The sequence below is a fragment of the Lynx canadensis genome, chromosome C2 (genome assembly GCF_007474595.2).
Source record: "Lynx canadensis isolate LIC74 chromosome C2, mLynCan4.pri.v2, whole genome shotgun sequence".
Taxonomy (NCBI): domain Eukaryota; kingdom Metazoa; phylum Chordata; class Mammalia; order Carnivora; family Felidae; genus Lynx; species Lynx canadensis.
Genome location: NC_044311.2, coordinates 119,035,879 through 119,048,151, shown reverse-complemented (window position 1 = coordinate 119,048,151; position 12,273 = coordinate 119,035,879).

Sequence of the window (12,273 nt, the reverse complement as noted above, 5' to 3'; positions counted from 1 at the left end):
ATGTCAAGATTTATTTTCTTCAATGAAAACCTTTTCTGACCTCTCTCTTGTGAACCCCAAACCATAATTTTATACATATCATACATAGTTTTGTCCTATTACTCAATTGTTTGATGTGTATATATAATCTTTTCAAGCAAGTTAACATTTCTTCTGAAGCACTAGTTTCCCAGCCAAGATCTTTGAGTTGATCATGAAATCAACAGAGAGAATTGTGACTCACATTAAGTAACCAAGTACAAATAAAAGGAAAAAGTCAAAAAGGAAAAAGAGATTATAATACATCAAACTGTGATGCATCTAGTAAGTGTGAATGTTGGTTGATCACACTAAGGTTGCTTTTGTGAGTGTGCGTGTGGGTTGGGCGGGTGTGTGAATGTCTGCATACAGGTTGGTGAGTAATTACTTTTCTGTCTTAAGGGTCCATTGAGTTGCAATGACTCGGGGTCATTCTGGTTTGATCCACACAGGTATCTAAGAAAACCAAAGTTCCATGAGCAATGATCTTTTCAATCAAGTAGAAAAAGAAATATTCCTATTACACTGAAAATGGAAAATAAAGCTATAATTTGGGAAATCCAGGCCAGAATGTCTAAATATTATAACATTTCAAAATGAGGGTAAAATGAGTTTCAGTAAGAGTGGTAGGAAATAGAAAAAGAGGTGTACTTTTAAGTTATGAAATAGGTGTATATATAGTACTTTTTCAGTAGTGGAATTAGCTTAATGGTAATTTGTCATGATACAATCATCTGGCTACTTTTAGTGAGTGCCATTTAACCCTCATGCTTGGACTATTGGCTCTATTTTAAAGTGTGTATTATTATTTGTGGAAAATAAGTATTTAAAATATTACTTTACATTATTTGTATTATTTCTAAATAATAGCTGTTTCCAAAACCTTTGAGGTTGTCTTATAGAACATAATATGTGGTTTTAATTTTATTTTATATGAAGGGTGGATAATAAAGAGCAATGAAATTAGGCTAAATACTCAAAAATAGAAATAAACAAACATGTTTACCATTTAGTATTCAAGATGTTACTATAAATGAATAATGAATCATTCCTCTTGGCCTATTTAACTTCATTTTGTATCGGTACCTATACCAACTTCCACTTCTTTCTTTTGATTTCCTCTGTGCATTTTCTTTGTAGAAACAGACTTATCCCTTTTCTTAAGACCTTACTCAGGTGTCTACTCTTCCAGGAAGGCTTCTTTGACCACTATGCCTAAGGCCTGTCTTCTGTTATCTGCTTCCTTACACTGATCATGTTGTATTGACATGATGTGTACTTTACTCCATACAATAGTAGACTAAGAATTCTTCCATGTGAGTAAATTTTTTTATCTATTTTCATATGCCTAGACCCATAATACTTGATTGTACGCTTGATTGAATTTAAGATTTACCAGCCTTATAATCAAAAAATATTTTCATGCAGATCAATGTATTTGCCACTAGATGTCGCTCTTAATCACCATGATACTCGGATAAGTACACAAAGCCTTATGTACAATTTTGAAATCCAAAACCTCAGAAAACCAAGACTTACCTTAAATATATATTCCGGAAAGGCAAAACCTGACTTGGCCCGAACTTATTTTGTGACAAAATTAGACTTGATTTGGCAATAGACTATTTATAGTCTGCTTTTTTCCCCTTAGTGTAAGTATCAGCGATTGATTACAGGGTATAACCCAAACCCCTTTCGGTGGGTTATGTAAACATTTGCAATATTTTAAATATGCTTCAAATTACATTTTTCAAAGCTATGATTTTTGGAAAACATCTGACCCAATAATTTTTTAAGACCATCTTATTTTTTTCTCTGCTTTGAGAAATAATTGGCAAATATGAATCGTATGTATTTAAAATGTACATGATGATTTGATACACATGTACACTGTGGCATGACTACCAAGATCAAGATAATTAGCACATTCGCCATCTCACATAGTTACCTCTTTGTGTGTATGGTGAGAACACTTAAGATTTAAGTTTCAAGTACATAATACTGTATCATTAACTATCGTCATCATGCTGTGATGCACACTGGATCCTCAGAACTTATTGATCTTATAACTGAACGTTTGTACCCTCTGACCTACATCTCCTTATTTTCCCCTCCCCCCAGCCCCTGGCAACCACTATTCAATTCTCTGTTGCTATGAAATCAGCCTTCTTTTTTAGATTCCATATATAAGGGAAACCATACAGTATTTGTCTTTCCCTGTCTTGACCCAATAGTTATGGATAGATGATTCTTGTCCTGCAACAGCACTCCCTTCATTATTTTTATGAAATATGATGATGATAGTGATAATAAAACATTCGTTAAATCATGCTTTGCACATTCATGATAGCTCCAAAACCATTCATCTTTGCACAAAGCAGCTGCATGTAATTCTGGTGCCAAGAACTTTACTCTTATAACATTCACAATATGTGGCAATGTAAAAATTAAACTTTGAGAACATATGTACCTTGTGCTAAACTTTAACTGGTTACAAACTGTGGTCTATGTACAAAGATACTTAAGTTTTTCTGTCTAAATTTCCAAGTTGTAATTAGGTACTACTATGACTGATCCTTCTATTTAAAGTCTTCTGTTGTTCATCTCTCTCGTGAAACATATTTAAACCATATGTAAATGAGCTGGTCCCACGTATTATGTATTTTTATAATTGTAGAAATATCTTTGGTAGCTCTTATCAGTATCCTGGTTTAAAATATTTTAGCTAAATAGGACATAAAGATACATTTTTTTAAGTTAATTCTGTCACTATTTCTTTCTTCCTTTCTCTCAAATTATATGAACTTATTTTGAAAGAGTATCTTCACAAATCTATGGGTACTGACATTCACCCTTAAAATTTCCTCCCTGGTAGGATGCTCACCAGATACTAATTTCTTTGTTTCTTGACACCTGGAATTGCTTTTTCGTGTATTTTTGTTGCTCTCGAACCTACTGTCTATTTCTTCGCTTACTATAGAAATCCCAATAAGGAACCACAGCAAAGTCCACAAGGCGTATTAAGATCATTTGAGTATGAATCAGAAGACCTCAGTGTTAGTCTCAGATCACTTGCAAATTACTTTAACAATATAGATGCCTCCTTTAGCTTCTTTGGTTCTAGTAAGTCTAAAATTATGGGTGTTTTTGTCTGCCATATCCATAGCACATTCTCCTAGTGGTTAAAAGAGACATTCTTCTTGTTTCCTGCTTAACTGTAATGTCTAGCTTGCTTGCTGGAAGAATTAGTGATGGGTTTTCCTAAGAGAAGGCCTATGTTTGTCAAATGGCTGGATCCAAACACCTTAACACAGTCCTAAACGTTTCCCTGCATTCTGTAACCTGAGCCTGTCTAATTTAGAATATTCTACTTGTCATCCCAGTTCCCTAGCAAGTCCTTCGTTTTGGCTCCCTTCCTAAGAATCTTAGCATGGTTTTGTTCCTTAGCCATGAAGAAACACAAAAATGTATTTTGCAGGTAGAAGACACAGGATGATTAAGAGGAAGTATATCATAGTAATTAAGAGAACAGATTCTGGAGCCAGATTAGCCACTTCTAAATTCTTTTTCTATACTTTACTGGCTTTGGGAAAATTTTTAACCTCTAGGCATTTTTCCTGATCTACAAAATAGGCATAGTAAACCCCAGAATTAGCCCCACAAAAGTATGGCCAACTAATCTTTGACAAAGCAGGAAAGAATATCCAATGGAAAAAAGACAGTCTCTTTAACAAATGGTGCTGGGAGAACTGGACAGCAACATGCAGAAGGTTGAAACTAGACCACTTTCTCACACCATTCACAAAAATAAACTCAAAATGGATAAAGGACCTGAATGTGAGACAGGAAACCATCAAAACCCTAGAAGAGAAAGCAGGAAAAGACCTCTCTGACTTCAGCCACAGCAATTTCTTACTTCACACATCCCCAAAGGCAAGGGAATTAAAAGCAAAAATGAATTACTGGGACCTCATGAATATAAAAAGCTTCTGCATAGCAAAGGAAACAACCAACAAAACTAAAAGGCAACCAATGGAATGGGAAAAGATATTTGCAAATGACATATCGGACAAAGGGCTAGTATCTAAAATCTATAAAGGCTCACCAAACTCCACACCCAAAAAACAAATAACCCAGTGAAGAAATGGGCAGAAAACATGAATAGACACTTCTCTAAAGAAGATATCCGGATGGCCAACAGGCACATGAAAAGATGCTCAACGTCGCTCCTCATCAGGGAAAAACAAATCAAAACCACACTCAGATATCACCTTACGCCAGTCAGAGTGGCCAAAATGAACAAATCAGGAGACTATAGATGCTGGCGAGGATGTGGAGAAATGGGAACCCTCTTGCACTGTTGGTGGGAATGCAAATTGGTGCAGCCACTCTGGAAAACAGTGTGGAGGTTCCTCAGAAAATTAAAAATAGACCTACCCTATGACCCAGCAATAGCACTGCTAGGAATTTACCCAAGGGATACAGGAGTACTGATGCATAGGGGCACTTGTACCCCAATGTTTATAGCAGCACTCTCAACAATAGCCAAATTGTGGAAAGAGCCTAAATGTCCATCAACTGATGAATGGATAAAGAAATTGTGGTTTACATACACAATGGAGTACTACGTGGCAATGAGAAAGAATGAAATATGGCCCTTTGTAGCAACATGGATGGAACTGGAGAGTGTTACCCTAAGTGAAATAAGCCATACAGAGAAAGACAGATACCATATGGTTTCACTCTTATGTGGATACTGAGAAACTTAACAGAAGTCCATGGGGGAGGGGAAGGAAAAAAAAAGGGGGGGGGTTAGAGTAGAAGAGAGCCAAAGCATAAGAGACTCTTAAAAACTGAGAAGAAACTGAGGGTTGATGGGGGGTGGGAGGGAGGGGAGGGTGGGTGATGGGTATTGAGGAGGGCACCTTTTGGGATGAGCACTGGGTGTTGTATGGAAACCAATTTGACAATAAAATTTCATATTTAAAAAAAATAAAAATAGATCTACCCTATGATCCAGTGATAGCACTGCTAGGAATTTACCCAAGTGATACAGGAATCCTGATGCATAGGTGCACATGTACCCCAATCTTTATAGCAGCACTTTCAACAATAGACAAATTATGGAAAAAGCCTAAATGTCCATCAACTGACGAATGGATAAAGAAGATGTGGCTTATATATACAATGGAATACTACTTGGCAATGAGAAAGAATGGAATCTGGCCATTTGTAGTAACATGGGTGGAACTGGAGGGTATTATGCTAAGTGACATAAGTCAGGCAGAGGAAGACAGACACCATATGTTTTCACTCATATGTGGATCCTGAGAAACGTAACAGAAGACCATGGGGGAGGGAAAGAGGGAAAAAAGTTACAGAGAGGGAGGGAGGCAAAGCATAAAAGACTCTTAAATACTGAGAACAAACTGAGGGTTAATGGGGGTGGAGGAGAGGGGAAAGTGGTGATGGGCATTCAGGGGGGCACCTGTTAGGATGAGCACTGGGTGTTGTACGAAAACCAATTTAACAATAACTTATATTTAATAAAATAAAATAAAACTAGAAAAAATGAAACATAAAAAATAGGCATAGTAAGAGTATGCTCCTCATAAATGATTTAATATACCTAATGCACTTACAACTATGCTTGGTCCATAAGAAGTGCTATGAATATGCTAACTATGGTTTTATCATAATTTGAGATATACAGTGATATTTATAAACGGTAGCTCTAAAACAGAACAGTCTGTCCTGAAATCCTGGCTGTATCACTTACGAGCTACAAATCTTTCAGTACATCACTGATGCTTACTCTGCTGTAATTTCTTCATCCATAAAAAGGGGAGTAAATAATAGTGTATGCCTCGTTTGTAGATTACGAGAATTAAATAATTAATGTTTATCATGAATCTATTATGATGCCTAGCACATTATATACATTTCACTTTTCATTTTGGGGGTTCATTTTTATGGTATCCCACCTGTTTCTTTTTAATATTTATTATTTTTGAGAGAGAGAGAGAGAAAGAGACAGACAGCAAGCAGGGAAGGGGCAGAGAGAGAGGGAGACACAGAATCTGAAGTAAGCTCCAGGCTCTGAGCTGTCAACACAGAGCTCGACGTGGGGCTCGAACTCACAGACCGCAAGATCATGACCTGAGCTGTAGCTGGCCGCCCAACTGACTGAGCCACCCAGGGGCCCCTATATACATTTCACTTTTATGGCTAATGGCTTGAAATTAGAAAGTTCTCAAATATGTCTCTTAAAATTCTGGGTAGGGCTACGAGGTTTATATTGATCTTATTTCATGAAATAAGTAAGACAGGGTAAGACTGGGAATATTTAAATTTAAATTGTTACAGGTTAAATATAAAATGTCCATGAGTTATAGAAGTAGAGATTTCAATTAGGACTTGGAGAAGAGTCTCAGAAAAGCGGACTTGACTGAGTTAAAATTTTCAGAGACATCACTATAGAGATGATTCTTAAAACCTTAAAAAGAGATTAAATCACCCCGCAAGAAAATGAGGTGAGAGACATTTAGAGAACCTGTTGTAAACCTTTAAGAAATCCTGAACTTTGAGGTTAACTTGAGGAGCTAGAGCTAGCAAATGAAACAAAGATAATGAAAAGAGCAAAGCAAACAAATAAGAGACTCAGAAGAGTGTGGAATCTTCAAGTGTGTGAGAGATCAAAGCTTTCAGGAAAAAGAGACTGGCTATTTGTTATAAGCTACTGTGTACGCAATTGAAATGAGGACAACAGAAGTGTTCACTTTTCCTCATATAAAGGTTGATCCAACTTGACAACAGGTTTCGGGTAGCATGATAAGGATGGACATCAGTTTGAAACAGACTGGAAAGTGAAGAAGTAGACAAAATCAGTTTAGACAACTTTTTGGTTAAATTTGCTCAGCAAGAAAGAAATTGAGGCAGTTGCTGGATAGGAATTTGGAGCCAAGGAAAGGCTTTTTGAGAAATGATTCTACTAGAATCTGATTATATTTATGAACTGTATGCATAATTAAATAATTTAAACTCAAGAAATAAATTATTAGGGCTCCTGGGTGTCTCGGTCACTTAAGCCTCTAACTTCGGCCCAGGTCATGATCTCACAGTTTGTGGGTCTGAGCAGCAGAGCACCCACCTAGGGATTCTCAGAGAGTGGGAATAGGAGAGGAATTGCAATTCAGGACAAGCAAATTCTGGTGAGCCCTAGGCAAGTCTGAAAGACAAAGGAGAGGAGCATTCTTTTATAGAGAAAGTGGGGAAGTTGAGAGGAACCATTTAGAACAAAAGCCCCCTGGAGGAGAATGAGACTTTCCAGTGGTGTTGGCTTCTCTCTTGCTGAGTGTGGTGGTCTATCATTAGCTGGGCTATTACTGGGCCAGGAGAAAAGCTTCCTTCCTTCTGTTGGAGTAGGTAAAGTAAGCTTCTTCCTATTGGGGAATGGGACGTATACTTCTTCATGCTGGACATTGTGAACAGCAGCAAGTCACGGGGTGTGAAAGGACCCCCCTTCAGGGCTTCCCGTTTTAAGTGAGGTTTCCTTTGCTGTTTTTATACCCTAAATTGGAAGGTCATGGGGAAGAAGAGGTGTTACTGATTCCAGGTTGAGGTCATCCCATGGAAGCCAGAAATAGAGCAAGCCTGTCCAATGGGGGCAGGAGGAGAAGGAGTTGCTGCCAGAGACACCCAAAAACACGGACACAGGGGAGCAGAACAGCTCTGGCTTCTTCTTTCCTGCTCTTTCACCCTTCCACTAGTGCCTCCCACCCGCAAACCCATCAAGCAATCAGGCGAGAAGGGAGCCTGGGGAAATCGGGGTTCAGGAATCATTTCTTTGCCACCAGAATGAAATTAGGGAGAAAACAGAACTTAGAACAAACAAGGCCCAGGCACCCACAGTGTAAAATTATCCCATTGGTATAAGTTTAAGGAGAAAAGAGAATATATAAAATGGTCATTAGAAAACACAGAGTGAGATTAATAAATAAAATGAGGCTAAGTTTTAAGTTAAATCATCTGAAATTGCCTATTTGTAGGTTAAAAATATCTACTATTGGAAGAATCGTAGAGTTAAAACTAAGGGCAGTTTTTTCACGTTAATGTAAACAAAATAACTATATAATTATTGCATACATTAAGAAATAACTTGCATAATTTACTATTAGTACTATTTTTGTCATTAATGTCTGGCAGAGAGTCATATAGCTATGCTATGATTTATCTAAGTCAGTAGACCTCAGAGAATGGCATTATAATGCTAAATTTACCAAGGTTTAATGTGTGGTCTTCATCCTTGTAGGTGGGAAATAGAACTTTTACCAATATGGCTAGAAATAATTTTGGTTATTATGGAGAGAAGCCAGTAATAATTATATTCACCTGATGCCAGTGTAGAATACCCACTGATGTCTTTCTTAATTTATAATGGGGACTAAAGCTTTCTAGTCACTGCATTGCTTGCATCCATTTTCTATAGTACAACATTTCTCCTTTTTCTTCTATCAAATGCCTGACAATCTGCCTTATAGGTGAGAAGTTTGTTTAATAATAAGCATAGAATTAAAGCAAAGGTAAATGGATTGAATTGTGGGCTACTTATCAAGGCCAGGATGAAACCTGATAAAATATTCTTGTTTCACCACATGGAAGTCCTTCTTGTGAGGTAGTTGATTGTGTCCTCATGCCACTGTGGCCAGTGCTTGATCTACACCATCACATTTTATCTTACCGCCCCTACTGTTTCTTTCTGGTTCCTTCTCTTTAAACACATCACTGACTGATCTAGGATTAAAGATGGATGTTATAGTTCCAAGGTTTGAGTCTTTGTTATTAGGAATTCAAACTTTGCTGTTCATTCCTCAAAAGTCGGCTACGTTCCTCTTATTTCTAGGTTCTTGGGTGGGAAATGGGAAGAAAGGCAGGCCTATCTCCATGTTCCACTAAATCTTATTATTTGCTGGAATCATTAAAGAGACGTTAAGAACAATGAACCTGTGTGTGTGTGCACGCGCGTGTGCATGTAGCTATGTGTGAAAGAGATTTAGAACCAATAATAGTTGAATCTGTTATAAGTTTTGGATCTCTAATATCAGATGATTTGATGAAGTTTATTTAATAATATCTGTGCTTTGCAGTGAACAGTCTTTTTCATTGAACATTTTGACTCATTCCCAGAATTAAGAATGATTCAGTGAAATATTTGCCAATACTGCCCAGTGGAGGAGAATATGGTTACAATTGCGAAAATACGTATGGCTGCTAGAAGTAAAACTACACATAATTTGTCTTGGTAGAAATGCCAAATAAATTCATGTTCTGCTATTCTATAATGGGAAAGAACTATTTTTAAGTTTTCTAATCTCTCCAGATCATCACCTTACAATCCATTTAGTTGCTCAGCAAATCTAAGTAGCAGTAAGACACAATGTAGCTTTTCAGTGAATGAACATCAAAAGATCTCCTTGATGAAGTTATTTCTTTCTATGCTATTGAACACAGCAATTTCATGGAAAGGGCCCATTGAAGTTGGAATTGAAAAAAAAAGATCCAATCATAACTTTTGAAACCAGAAGAACGCTAGATAAGAGCTTTTTGAGCATGGCTTATAGCTTTTCTACTGTGGAAAGCCTTATTATTTAGACCAAGAAAATGATGGTTAGATATAAAAATATTGAAATGGTTTATTCCCAACTTTTAGCTTCTACTAATACAATTAGAACTAAAATAAGCAGATGGAGTTACTACACAACAGCTTTTAACTGAATTATTCAAAGTAAAAATGAATGAGAAAATATTTGACTATGTCAATTCCACAAACTTCTATGAGAATTATTGTTTTCAAACCAATTTGGCATCCTTTTCCCCAGGAAATGTCTGAGAAATAATAATGTATTAGCCCAAACATTTAAGATTCTTTATAATTTTAGAAAAAAAATTTTACAAAGCACAGACTTAGATTAATGCTGTTACCATTATATTACATGAGACGTGTACAATGACTAAAACCAAAGCAATAACCTTCTTAGTTATCGGTCACCTGTGGGCTAAAATTCAATCTATACCTAGTATTTTATATTCTCTGAAGCCAAAAATACTTTTGAGAAAATGTGATAGATATGAAATAATGGTGCTGGCCAACAGAAAAGTGTCCATGTCCTTACAAATATGTTAGTTATTTGAAGTCCATTTCATCTTTAAACTGATAATTTTGATAAAAAAAGTTTTATCTACTAAAAATAAGCTTTATATTTACTAAACTTGTTGCAAAAATCACATAAAACTGATAACACAACTGCTGCAAGTTAGTTAATACTCATCCTAGTGGTATTCCACTTGATTTATATTAAGGTACAGAAGGAGTTTGTCTAGCTTTTCAAAAGCCAGAAGAAAACTAATTATGAGCCCTGTGACTGACACTTAAACAATATAAAGTTCATCCCGAGAATCAGATTATTAACTAGCAAAAGTTGCAGTTTTTACACTCCTGGAGTATAAAACAGTACAAAAGGTACATATTCTTGCATGTACCTATTTGAGAAATGTTTATAGTGAGTATGTGGGAGATCGTTAGACATTAATACAAATGAATCCATACTGAGATCCTAAGCTTATAGTCGTTAGAAAGGACATGACGATAAAGGGCTGTAATAGAAGGCACAAAATGATGACAGCTGTCTGCCTAATTTCTGGCACTTTCGATGCAGCCACTCTTCCTCAAAACCATTTTATGGTGAGTACATAAAAGCTGGTCATACATAACACCACCAACTGGAGGCTTTTTTCTAGAATCCTTGTTTGCTATTGGCTCTGAGCTTTCCTTAATTCTGGCTGCAAATAGTTTTTCAAACTTCCATTGTGCCTCCATGGTTTGACACAGTACTTAAGCTTTTTCTGGCTTACTGACTTTGGCTACTCACTTATTCTTGGCTTGCTTTCATCTTTGAATTTGTTCTGTTAAAAGACATTTCTAGTGCTCACCCTGAATATTTAAGCATGACTTAGAGGAGGGGAAGGAATTTCAGAAAATGGGTTATAGGAAATTAAAGCTGAGAAAACTGGAAGGAAGTGAGATCGGAGGAAGCTCCCTAGACAGGAGAGTACAGTAGTAGATCCACATTATTCCTGTTATGTCCTATGAAGTCACCATAAGCAATGGATTTCCAAATATTAAACCATTGCTTATAGGAGAACACAGGGTCAGTTTACTAGGAACATCTATTCATGACATTTTTGTCAACCAATCAATACATAATCATGTTTTATGTGTGTTTTTAATTTTTTTAACATTTATTCATTTGTTTGAAAGACAGCAAGCAGGGGAGTGGCAGAGAGAGAGACACACACACACAGAATCCAAAGTAGGCTCCAGGCTCTGAGCTGTGGGCACAGAGCCCGACGCGGGGCTCGAACTCACAAGCTGTGAGACCATGACCTGAGCTGAAGTCAGAGGCTTAACTGACTGAGCCACCCAGGTGCCCCCATGTGTTTTTTTTTTCTTTTTAAAGACACCTTATTTAATATATACTGTTGATTCATCAACATAGAATTCATGGTCAACAGCATATAACTCATGCCTGAAGGAAGCTTACAGAACTCACATTTTCTAAGTCACACCCCAGCTTTCTTGCACTTAGGAACACCAGACAGTGCTTCAGCACTATACCTGGGGGCCATTTTAAAATCACCAAGAAAAAGCACAAATCTGAAAAGCTTGGTTCAAAGTAGACTATGAAAAGGACTTTGTTTATAGTAGGAGAGATGAAATAAGAAGGCAGAACACCATGTTTGTTCTACCTCTGCAAGGAACACTGCCTTTAGGAGATAATAGGAAAATTTTCCCCATTCCACCTACATTTGCAAATGACCATGAGAATGCTAGGAGTATTGACTTGGGGATTATAAATAAATTATAGTCAGGAGGAAAATTTGCAAATATGAACTCTGCAAATAATGAGAAACTATAATGTTTGTTCATGCCCTTGAATTTTGGGTAGGATTTTAACTTGGAGAGTTGAGAAGGAAAGGTATGTGGTAAGAGACAATGCTATCACCAAAAGTATGATCATGGGCAAGTATATGGCTAGGGTTCCTGGAGTACATTTCAGGCAGAAACTAGGAATAAGAAGGGCAAATCAGGATGGGGATAGAGTCTATAAGGGTTGAATTCCTGGGGAATATGGATTTTGAAACCAGACTGGATTTCAAACCTTTTATGTGGATTCATAATCCTCTCTTCATCCAAAG